The sequence below is a fragment of the Lutra lutra genome, chromosome 4 (genome assembly GCF_902655055.1).
Source record: "Lutra lutra chromosome 4, mLutLut1.2, whole genome shotgun sequence".
Lineage (NCBI taxonomy): Eukaryota > Metazoa > Chordata > Mammalia > Carnivora > Mustelidae > Lutra > Lutra lutra.
Genome location: NC_062281.1, coordinates 175,108,698 through 175,119,475, shown reverse-complemented (window position 1 = coordinate 175,119,475; position 10,778 = coordinate 175,108,698). Strand labels below are relative to the sequence as shown.

At 47.1% G+C, this 10,778-nt stretch overlaps 1 non-coding gene and 1 pseudogene across 1 annotated transcript; one reads left to right on the top strand and one right to left on the bottom strand.

Moving 5' to 3' along the window:
* Positions 1-6,638: 6,638 nt before the first annotated feature.
* Positions 6,639-7,002, bottom strand: LOC125098592 (60S ribosomal protein L31-like; annotated as a pseudogene).
* A 374-nt stretch (positions 7,003-7,376) lies between these two features.
* LOC125099456 (U6 spliceosomal RNA) lies at positions 7,377-7,483 on the top strand. The gene has a single exon (XR_007127183.1). It is a non-coding gene; the product is annotated as a U6 spliceosomal RNA (small nuclear RNA).
* Positions 7,484-10,778: the final 3,295 nt, after the last annotated feature.

Sequence of the window (10,778 nt, the reverse complement as noted above, 5' to 3'; positions counted from 1 at the left end):
TCACGCCCCTGTAGCTTATGGGGACAAAAGGGAGACCTGCTGTGCAAAAGCTTAGACCCCCACACAGCTCAGCAGCCACCCAAGAAATGGCAGCAAAGATGGGGGGAGAGGGGCCAGAGACAGTGGCTCTCAGGACTCCTTCCCGACACCCATCAGCATACCAGCGCCTCCCGCTCGCAGGTGCTGAACCCCGCACCTCACAGTACCTAGCACCCCGTCCTCACAGGCCCCGAGAGGTGAGTGTCGTTACCTCCTGCTTTCACAGAAGGAGAAACTGAGGCTCAGAAGAACCACAGAATGGGAAGGACCTGGGAGAACTGCCCTCCTGGCCCACACCCATTTCACAGAGGGGGAAACTGAGGCCCAGAGATGGACAGTGGCTTGCAGAAGAGAACTGTCCTAATGCAATGCTAAATGCACCTGGTGTGGGCCCAGCAGGCACCTGAGGGTCAATAAATGGGGGTTTCCCTCTGCTTCCCTGGCCCTTCCGAGGCCGCTGTGTCAGAGCTCCGGCTGGGAGCACCCCTCAAGCACCATCAGGACGAAACTGAAACGTGGATGGATGATGCCGGCCGCCAGTCCTCAGAGTTCTGTGTCACCCCCAGCCCATGGGAGTCCGAGGTCCAGCCTGGGTGTGGCCGGAGCTCAGGCTGACTCACAGCCCCGCCATCCTCTGCTGGCTCCCAACGCCCAGTTGTCTCCCCAGAACTCTGAAGGCAGAAGCCAGGCTGGGTCCCAAACCCTCCCCAGACCCAGATCCCAGGGACAGGGCAGGTGTCTATCTCGGCTAGGGAAGTAGTCGGGGCCCACTGGGAGCAAGGAGGGCTGTCTGCTGCCAGGTCAGGGAACTGGGAATTCCCACTGTCCCAGGGGCATTGGGAGCAGGGAACAGGGGTGGTGAGGGGCCGTGGAGCCGGGTGACGTAGGGCCAGGCTGGAGGGGCTCTGGGGAGCAGGGATGCTCGGCAAGGGCTGCCAGGGGATGCTCCGTGGGCCCCAGGGAGCATCCAGGACTGTAAGAAGGAGAGGTTCACAGCCTGAAGGTTCCCCGGAGATTTGAAATAGTCTGTCCTGTCCAGTCTGCTCACAGGCCCCACGTCCCGCAGCATGGCAGGTGGTCAGGGCCACCTGAATCTTTTCTCCCAAGAAGAAGAGGGATCCTGCAGTCTCTCTCTATGTCTCTGTCTCTCTGTCTCTCCCAGCCTTGGCGCCTTATCTCCACGCCCCGCCTGGCGCTCCCCCTCCTCCCCCTCACTACCCCCCCAACCATGTATGCCAGGTTTATTTTCAGAATCTCCGAATCCTTCCGAAGCCTCTGACATTTACTCTTTGGAATTAGAAAGTTTCTATTTCTCTTTCCCAGAGCGAGGCTGGTGGGTGAGATTTCCCTGGGGACCCACCTGCCCTTCCGGAGGTGAAGTGCGGGGGGGGGGGGGGGGGGGGGGGGGGGGCAGAGCTGGCTTATGTCAGCCTCGCACCCACTGTGCCAACCAGCAATTATGAGGCGCCCCCTGTGCACCAGGCCCTTCTCGGGAACCACCACAGTCAGCGCATTTAAGAACCCTGCGGGCTGGGCGTTACCATCTGTGCACATCAGGTGTGCCAGGCAGGGAAATCACAGGCTTGGGGCAGGTAAATAACAAGTCTAAGATCACCTGGCAAGTGAGAGGTGGGACAGGCATGAAACCACACCTCCTGGGCTCTATAGTCCGTTTCCTTCCTCTGTGCTCTGCCTTCAAGGTCCGCGGAGGCTGGGCCCTGAAGGACGGGCAGCGTTTGAGGGGACCAAGAGTAATTTAGGGTACGCCACAGCCAGGCAGAGGGAACAGCAGGAACAAAGCATCCAAGTGATCAATCAAGGATAGCGTGGGTGGAGGGCCTGATCCCAGAAGGAAAACGTGCAGGACCGGGAAACTCCCACACCACTTCCACTAACCTAAGGGACAGCAAGGATGAGGGCATGCTGAGAGCCTACGTATCAGGCGCCGTTCTCAGTATTTTATGTGCACTAACTCATCCATCCCCACCGCAACCCTATGAGACACTGTTATACTCATTTTACAAAAGGGGAAATAGAGGCTAGGAGAGGTTAGGAAATTAACCCTGTGGGCAGCAGAGTAGGGATTTTGACTGTGACCTGGCTCCAAGAGTCGCTCTTCTGCACCGCCCTCCTGCATGCCCCTCCCCTGCTCCGCCCTCCTGCTCGCCCCTACTCCTGCATGCTCCTCCCCCTGCATGTCCCTTTCTCCTGCACCCACCTTCTTGGGTTTATCTTGGGTAGCCTCACCAGCTGATCTCAGTGGCTTCTAGTGGGAAGTGTTCCTAAGCAGGAAGGCGGATGATCAGAGTTGGGGATGGTGTGGACCAAGCCAAAGGGGAGGGAATGCTATGTAGCATCTGGCAGGAGCCATGGAGAGGAGGGGCGGGGCGGCACGGAGTGTGCTTATTAACCTTTCCTTGGCCACCTGGCTTTGCTCGGGTTGAGTAAGTGTCCCCCAGGAGGAAGGCGGTTGTTGATGCCAGTGGTCTGGCCCTGGAGGTACACTTGGCCTGGCATATTTTCCCAGTGAATTTTGCCCTCCGCCAAGCAGGAGTGTCGGGCCCCTGCACATGCTCCCTGTACCCCAAAACTTAGCAACTAAAACAACACACGTTCTTTATCTCAGTTTCTATGGGTCAGGAGCCCAGGTGTGACTCAGCTGGTCTCTCACCAGCAGAAGGTAAGGTGTTGGGCTGGGGTCTGGTCTCATCTGAGGACTCCCTGGAGAAATGATCCTTCTCCAAGTTCACCTGGATAGTAGCCAGAAGACTCAGTTTCTTAAAATCTGTTGGACTAACAGCCTCATTTCCCCGTTGGCTGTTGGCTGAGGCCACCCCTCAGTTCCATGTTACAGATGCCTTTCCCACCTGATAGCTTGTTCCATCAGAGCTGGAAGCAGACAGAAGTCACCATGCTATGCACAGTCACAGGAATGGCACACCTCTGATGATGCCATGTTCTATTGGCACACGAAAGGGGAGGGGAATACATGAGAACATGAAGACCAGAAGGTGAGGATCAGTGAGGGTCATCTTGAAGCAGTCTCTCTCCTCCAAGGTCCTTGGGAGTCGGCTGGGCTGCAGGGAGGGTGTGCCAGCTGGTTCCCCCCGCCAAACAGACTTAAGGCACTAAAGCTGCCTGCAGCCCCAGCCAGATGGCTCCTTTGACCATACTGTCCCTTCGGAGAAGAACAAGATATGGAGAGGATGGCATGAGAGCAGAAACTTCCCGAGCATATGAAGGCTCCATCCTGGATGTTTGGAAAGGAGGCCAGCTGGATCCTGCAAAGATGGACACGACCCTCCTGAAAGGGTATAAGTCAGTGGAGCAACCATCCTTGCCAGAGAAGGGAGCCTGGCAAGGAAGCCACACATCTCCTGCTTTGGAGTGGTTTGGGGAAAAAGAACAAGGTCTGGCTCCAGGGAGAAAAGAGACATATCATTTTAAGTCCAGGCTGAGGAGCAATAGCACAGACACAACAGCATTCACCCTCATTGTTCTTCCCCAGGATTCTGGTCCCAGAGAACCCCGAGGGCCTCAAGGATCAGCCTGGTACACCTTTCCCTCTTCTCTGGATTTGTCCTGACTTCCTTTAAGACCCTGCTCTGATGGGAGTGCCTTGGTGGCTCGGTCAGTTAAGCATCAGACTCTTGGTTTCAGCTCAAGTTATGATTTCAGAGTTCTGGGGTCAGGCTCCACATTCAGAAGGGTGTCTGCTTGAGATTCTCTTTCCTCTGCTGTCTCTCAAATAAATAAAATCTTAAAAAGAAGGAAGGAAGGAAGGAAGGAAGGAAGGAAGGAAGGAAGGAAGGAAGGAAGGAAGGAAGAAGGAAAGAAAGAAAGAGACTCCGCTCAGACATCAGTTTCTCTAGGAAGCCTTTTGTGATCCCCAAGCAGGGTTACATCCCCCAGTGTGCATGCAGAGCCCCTGGTGCTCACCTGGAACTCAGACAATCTGCAGGCATCTCTCCTCCATGCGGAGATTCAGGGCCCGAGGAGAAGCATTACCTGTTCCTGTCTCCTAGGAGCTGTGGATCCAAGCAAGGGATGAATCTAAGCAGATCTGTGGTGGTTATCCATATCCTGGTGAATTAAGGGATGATGGGGGGGACGGCCAAATCATATTTCTGAGGTGCTCGTTATACACCAAGATGCCTGCTTGTTGTATTTGTAGAATATTGATCTTCCACAGCAAACACCCAGAGAAGTATTACCAGGCTTATTTTGCAGGCTTATTTTATCAATTGATAAAGGTCACACAGCTGGTGAATAGCCTCGGGCTCAGGCCAGCAGCCCAAAGAAGTCCCTGCCATGAGGCCTCTACCTACCTTTCACCCAGCCTTGTCTCCCACACCTGTGGGGGGCAGGGCATCTCACAAGGCAGGTAGGTGTCCCTTCTTCAGAGCTGAAATCGGTCCCCTGCGTTTCATCCTGAAGATCCCCGCTCTGCATCTGGACTTTTCTCAGAACAAGTGAAGTTATCCACCAAATAAACTTCAGGCTACACCAGCCACGATAACACCACCAAATATAATAGCTAATATTTGTGGAGGCCATTCATTTCTGTGGATGGTACAAGATACACATCGAAGTTTGTTTTTTGAAATAGGGATATCTGATTTTTCTAACACCATTTCTTGAAAATATGATCCTTTCTCCCCTGAATTGCCTTTGTACTTTTGTACATCTTTCTGATGTGATACCACACTGTCTCGATTATTGTAGCTTTATACTAGGTCTTAAGTTAGTCCTTCAACTTTTATCTTTCTTAAAGCCATTTTGGCTATTCTTTGCATTTTCACAAGAATTTTAGAATTAATTTGCCAACTTCTGAAAACTGGTTTTGAGATTAAATTGGAATTATATTGAATCTATAGGTCAATTTAAAGAAAACTGATACTTTGGCAATAATGGGTCTTTCAACCCATGGAGATAGTATGTCTCTCCTTCTACTTAAGTCATTTCTAATTCCTTTCAGAAACATTTTATAGTTTCAGGATAGAGGTTCTGGGCTTTTTAAAAAAGATTTTGTTTATTTATTTGACATAGAGTTACACAGCAAGAGAGGGAACACAAGCAGGAGGAGTGGAAGAGGGAGAAGGAGGCTTCTGCCCAGCAGGGAGCCTGATGGAGGGCTCAAACCCAGGACCCTGGGGATCATGACCTGAGCTGAAGGCAGACACTTAATGCCTGAGCCACCCAGGTGCCCCATGAGCCACGAACGTGCCCCGGTTTTGGACATCTTTTGTCAGGTTTATTGACTTTCTCATTTTGATTTTCTGATAATTCATTGCCAGGAAATAGAAATGTAACTGATTTCCATCAAGTTATTTGATAGCATTATAAAAATCTTTTATGGGGTGCCTGGGTGGCTCAGTCAGTTAAGCCACGACTCATTGTTTATGCACCACACCCAGTTCTTCATGCAATACGTGCCCTCCTTAATACCCATCACCAGGCTCACCTAACCCCCACCCCCTGCCCTACAAAAGCCTCAGTTTGTGTCACAGAGTCCACAGTCTCTCATGGTTCATCTCCCCCTCTGATTTCCCCCAATTAACTTTTTCTTTCCTTCTCCTAATGTCCTCTGTGTTATTCCTTATGCTCCACAAGTAAGTGAAACCATAGAATAATTGACTCTCTCTGCTTGACTTATTTCACTCAGCATAATCTCCTCCAGTCCCACCCATGTTGATACAAAAGTTGGGTATTTATCCTTTCTGATGGAGGCGTAATATTCCATTGTACATATGGACCATATCTTCTTTATCCGTTCTTCTGTTGAAGGGCATCTTGGCTTTTTCCACAGTTTGGCGACTATGGTCATTGCTGCTATGAACATTAGGGTACGTATGGCCCTTCTTTTCACTATGTCTGCATTTTGGGGATAAATACCCAGTAGTGCAATTGAAGGGTCATAGGGTAGCTCTATTTTTAATTTCTTAAGGAATCTCCACACTGTTTTCCAAAATGGCTACACCAACTTGCATTCCCACCAACAGTGTAAGAAGGTTCCGTTTTTTCCATATCCTCTCACAGTTGCTGTTTACTGTCTTGTTGATTTTGGCCATTCTAACTGGTGTAAGGTGGTATCTCAATGTGGTTTTGATTTGAATCTCCCTGATGGCTAATGATGATGAACATTTTTTCATGTGTCTGTTAGCCATTTGTATGTCGTCTTTGGAGAAGTGTCTGCTCATGTCTTCTGCCCATTTTTTGACATGATTATCTCTTTTTTGAGTGTTGAGTTTGAGGAGTTCTTTATAGATCTTGGATATCAGCACTTTGTCTGTAGTGTCATTTGTGAATATCTTCTCCCATTCTGTGGGTTGCCTCTGTTTTGTTGACTGTTTCCTTTGCTATGCAGAAGCTTTGATCTTGATGAAGTCCCAAAAGTTCACTTTTGCTTTTATTTCCTTTGCCTTAAAGTGAATTTCTTGTGAGCAAGAATCTTGCATTTTTATCTGATCTAATCTGGTTTTTTTTTTTTTAGATTTTTATCTAATCTGACTGCCTGTACATTTAATGTGGGCATTTAGACCATTTACATTTAACATGATTTTTTTTTGAAGTTTTATACCTTTTTTGACAATCAGCAATCAGTTCTCATCCACATTAACTCTTCAGATTTTTGAAAGTGGTGACTGGTACATAGATAACCAATGTGTAGAGCTTGTTGGTGAATCTTTAACCTCATTACATTTTCTGGACAACCATATGGATACAATATGCAACATTCCTTATTTCTTTGACACAGACAGCTTTGGTGAGCCTGGTGTCAATGCAAATATCTGGAGTTCCCATCTCTTTCATGGCAAATTTCTGGATCTCTTTGAGTGCCCGGGGGGCACACTTCTTGAAACCCACCCCATGGATGCACTTGTAAATGTCAGTGTGTTCCCTGATCCCCACCTCATGGACAGCAGAACGGCCCTTCTCACCACCCTTCTTTGCAAGAGCCATTAGGTCAGGCCCTGGATGGAAAGCAAATTTAATTATTAATTAATATTTGATAATTAATTTGGTTAGCTTTTTACCCATAAGCTTGCATGATTATTAATTTGGTTAGCTTTCTACCCATAAGCTTGCTCTTTGTTTTCTGTTTTTTTACCTCTGTTCTCCATTCAATTTTTCTTCTTTTTCTGCCTTCTTCATGAATAACTGATTATTTTCCTGATTCCATTTAATCTTTTTTTGTTGCCCTAAGACCTTTAGCTTTTTGTCTTGGTATTTTAGTGTTCACTTTAGGGTTTATACTATATATTCTTACTTAACACCGTATTTCTCCAAGTGGTATTATATCACTGCACATTCAATGTAAGAATTCTGTAAGAGTAGTGCTCGCTTTGGCAACACATACACTAAAATTGGAAGCATATAGACAAGATTAGCATGGACCCTGTGTAAGGATGACATGCAAATTTGTGAAGTGTTCTACATTTTTTAAAAATTTTGTTTAGCCATGTACAGAAAATATGCTTATGGCACAATTTGCCTTGAATTTGTTCCAAGTTATATATTTGTTTTCCAATAAAAAAGTTTACAATTTACACCCCCCACACACACACACAAAAGAATTCTGTAATAGTATACTTCTATTTCTCCCCTCTAGAGCTTTATGCTATGGTGGTCGTATGTTCCACTTCTCCATATGTTATAAACCCAACACTAACTTGTTGTCATTGGTCTTCAAATATTCAATATACAAAGACGCAAATAGTAACAGAAACTATTTTATGTTAACCTGAGTAATTTCTCTTTCCAGCGCTCTTCATTTCTTTGTGAGATCCATCCCATATCATTTTGCTTCCACCCAAATGATATCTAACATCCCTCGTGGCACCAGTCTGCTGGTGACTTACTCCTTCAGGACAGAAAAAAATTTTTGAAAAAAAAATTCTAAATTTGTTGGAAAGTATAAACCCACAGGTCCAAGAAGCTCAACAAATCACAAGCACAAAAGATATAAAAAAAACTACACTAGGTCACATCATGATCAAAGTTCTAGAAGGCAATGGTGAAGAGAAAGCTTTGAAACTATCTGGAAGGAAAAGAAAGACACATTATGCAGAGGAACAAAAATAAGGATGACAGTGTATTTTCCCTCAGAAACAATTCAAGTGAGGAAACAGTAGAGAAATATTTTAAAACACTGGGGGAAAACCCTCTTAGACTAAAATTTAAGTTCAAAAGAATATCTCTCAAGAACAAAAGCCTTTTTTTAACATGTAAAATATGAAATATTCATGGGATTTGCCTTTTCAATCCTATCTTTCAGGAATCATTGTGTCTTCTTTGCTTGATGGCTGTCTGAAAAGGCATTGTTTCATATATTTTTGTACAGTTTTTTAATTGTTCTGCAATAGAAGGGTAAATCTGGTCCCTATGACTCCATCTTGGCCAGAAGTGGAAGTCATAGCTGTAATTTACTAGGTATTTGTGTGATTTTTCTCCTGCCATAGCCCACGTTCCAGGATGGAAGGGACCATACATACCTGTTTTTACTCTGGGCTGTATCTTCAGCGCTTGGCAGAGTGTCTGCACACAGTAGGTTCCAACAATTAAATTCTCTAAACTTCTATGTGGTTGCACTTGGTTTAGTGAATCCCAGGGCTGTTCCATAATTCTCCATGATCTGGAAGATACTTTAGAAGATCCAAATTAAAATAGGAAAAGAGCCATACACCAAGATCAGGGTTGAGAAAGGTCAAAGGAGGAGAAATAAGGCCCCAGGAAGGCGGAAAGCCAGAAAAGACAGAAGGAACCCAAGTCTTTCCCCTCCCCACAGCCAGCCTCACCCCAATTCCCCAAAACACTCCCCTTGCACCTATCCCTGGTATGGCCAGCCATTTCCCACCCACCCTGTCCATACCCACATATTCTCCACTTCTTCTCTTAGTTGTAGAACCTCAAGTTCAACTGCATAAAATAAAAATTACATTTTCCAGCTTCCCCTGCAGCATGGTGCAGCCATGGGACTGACTTCTGCCAATGATATGTGAGTATTCCTACGTGCCAGTCCCAGGCTGTGTCCTTAAAGGGAAAGGGCCTACTTTGCATGACTTCTTACTCTCCCTTCCTATTGGAGGGGATGTGAATGGGAGTTGAGCCATATTTCATAAAATTAATAAGGCCAACAAATGAGGAATGACAAGACAAAGGTGGAAGCAGGCTGGATCCCCAAGACTGTGGAGCCACCTCACAAGGTCCCAGTAGCCAACTCTAGAACTGGTGTGTGAGGGAATAATGGGATTCTGTCTTGCATAAGCCACTATTATGTGGAGTCCTAGTGTGTGACTTTCAATAGTGCTCAGAACCAGGCACTTGGCTGTTTTTGGGGAAAGGCGAAATTACTCAGAAAAGCCTATGTCCAGGAGAAAAGCCATTGATTTTGACTTGTAACTTTGCACCCTCTAGGGCCAGGGGATCTGGGGCAATTTGATTAGGAAGGAACATCGTGGCATGGCATCTGTTGCTGTTTGAAGCCTGGTGGGTTCCTGTCGAGGATCTGACTGCAACAGAACACACAGTAAGGAGGAGGTTAAAGTTGGACACAGGGAGAGGGCCCTCCTGGGCAGCCTCCCCTTGCCCTCCCTGTCCCCTTTCTAGGCAGGAATCATTCTTAGAAGCAGCTTACTTCCCCTGCCTTGAGTTGGACACGCCATCCACAGAGCAGGGAAGGGGAAGGGAGGAGAATTTATGGCACCAATGATGGGGATGACGGTTATGAATGACTGGCTACCCTGCCATCGTCACCCATCACACTCACAGGGAGAACCCTCCAGCAAGCGCTTCAGGGACCGAGTCTTCCTTCCTGCAGGGCACGCTCAGCCCTCACCAAATATAGCTAATATTTAGATAAGGGAGTAATGGGGGGAATTTAGCAAACACCTTCCTGAAATCTAATAGCAATAAATGAGAACAATGGAGTAGCCTACTCCAGAAAACCAGTGCCAGAGAACTAATTAATGCCACTCCCATCCTGAGCCAGGATGCTGATGGCAGAGGCACCTGTCCAGGTAATTCATCAGCTTCAGATTTATGGACTCCTCGAGAGCCGCCCGCACATCTCCTCCCCTCAGGTTTACTTGAGACACTTTTATCTAGATTTTTTTCAAGTTCATTGATCTGCTCTGCCACTTCTTAAGGGAGGTGGTGGGGGAGGGGGATGTGGGGAGATGGTGGGGCTAGGAGATGAGCACCGCAGTGGGTGACACAATCAAATATTGATTTGCCAGCAATGATCCAGGAAAAAAATCAATCTGTTCAAGTAAGCCAGTTGTTTCCAACTGCCCCAAACCAGAGAATCTTGGTTTCCCATGCAAATCCTTGGATCCTTGATATTGCATTCAAAGCAAGGGGAGAGCCCACTGTGCTTGCACTGACAGGGATTAAGGCTGCAAATAGAAGAGGTGGCAGAGCTCAATTACTTCATTGGTAGAATGGGAATAAGGGGAGGGCTGCATGGTGTTTCCTAGATGCATGAACAAAGGAAGGTATTGAATCATAGAGAAAGGAACGGGGTGTTCCAAACCACCCTCCCGCCCTCCTGTACTATCAACATCAAACCTTACCAGCACAACAGAGCCCAACAGTGAAGATTACAGAAATGAAGTGGTGTTAAGAGGTCATCCTGCTTTCAGTCTGAGAAGAGCATGTAGTTCTGATTTTACTGGTGAGTCAGCCAGGATGTGGAGGTCCTACAGCAAAAATCCCATGCAGACCCTCAATGTGCAATA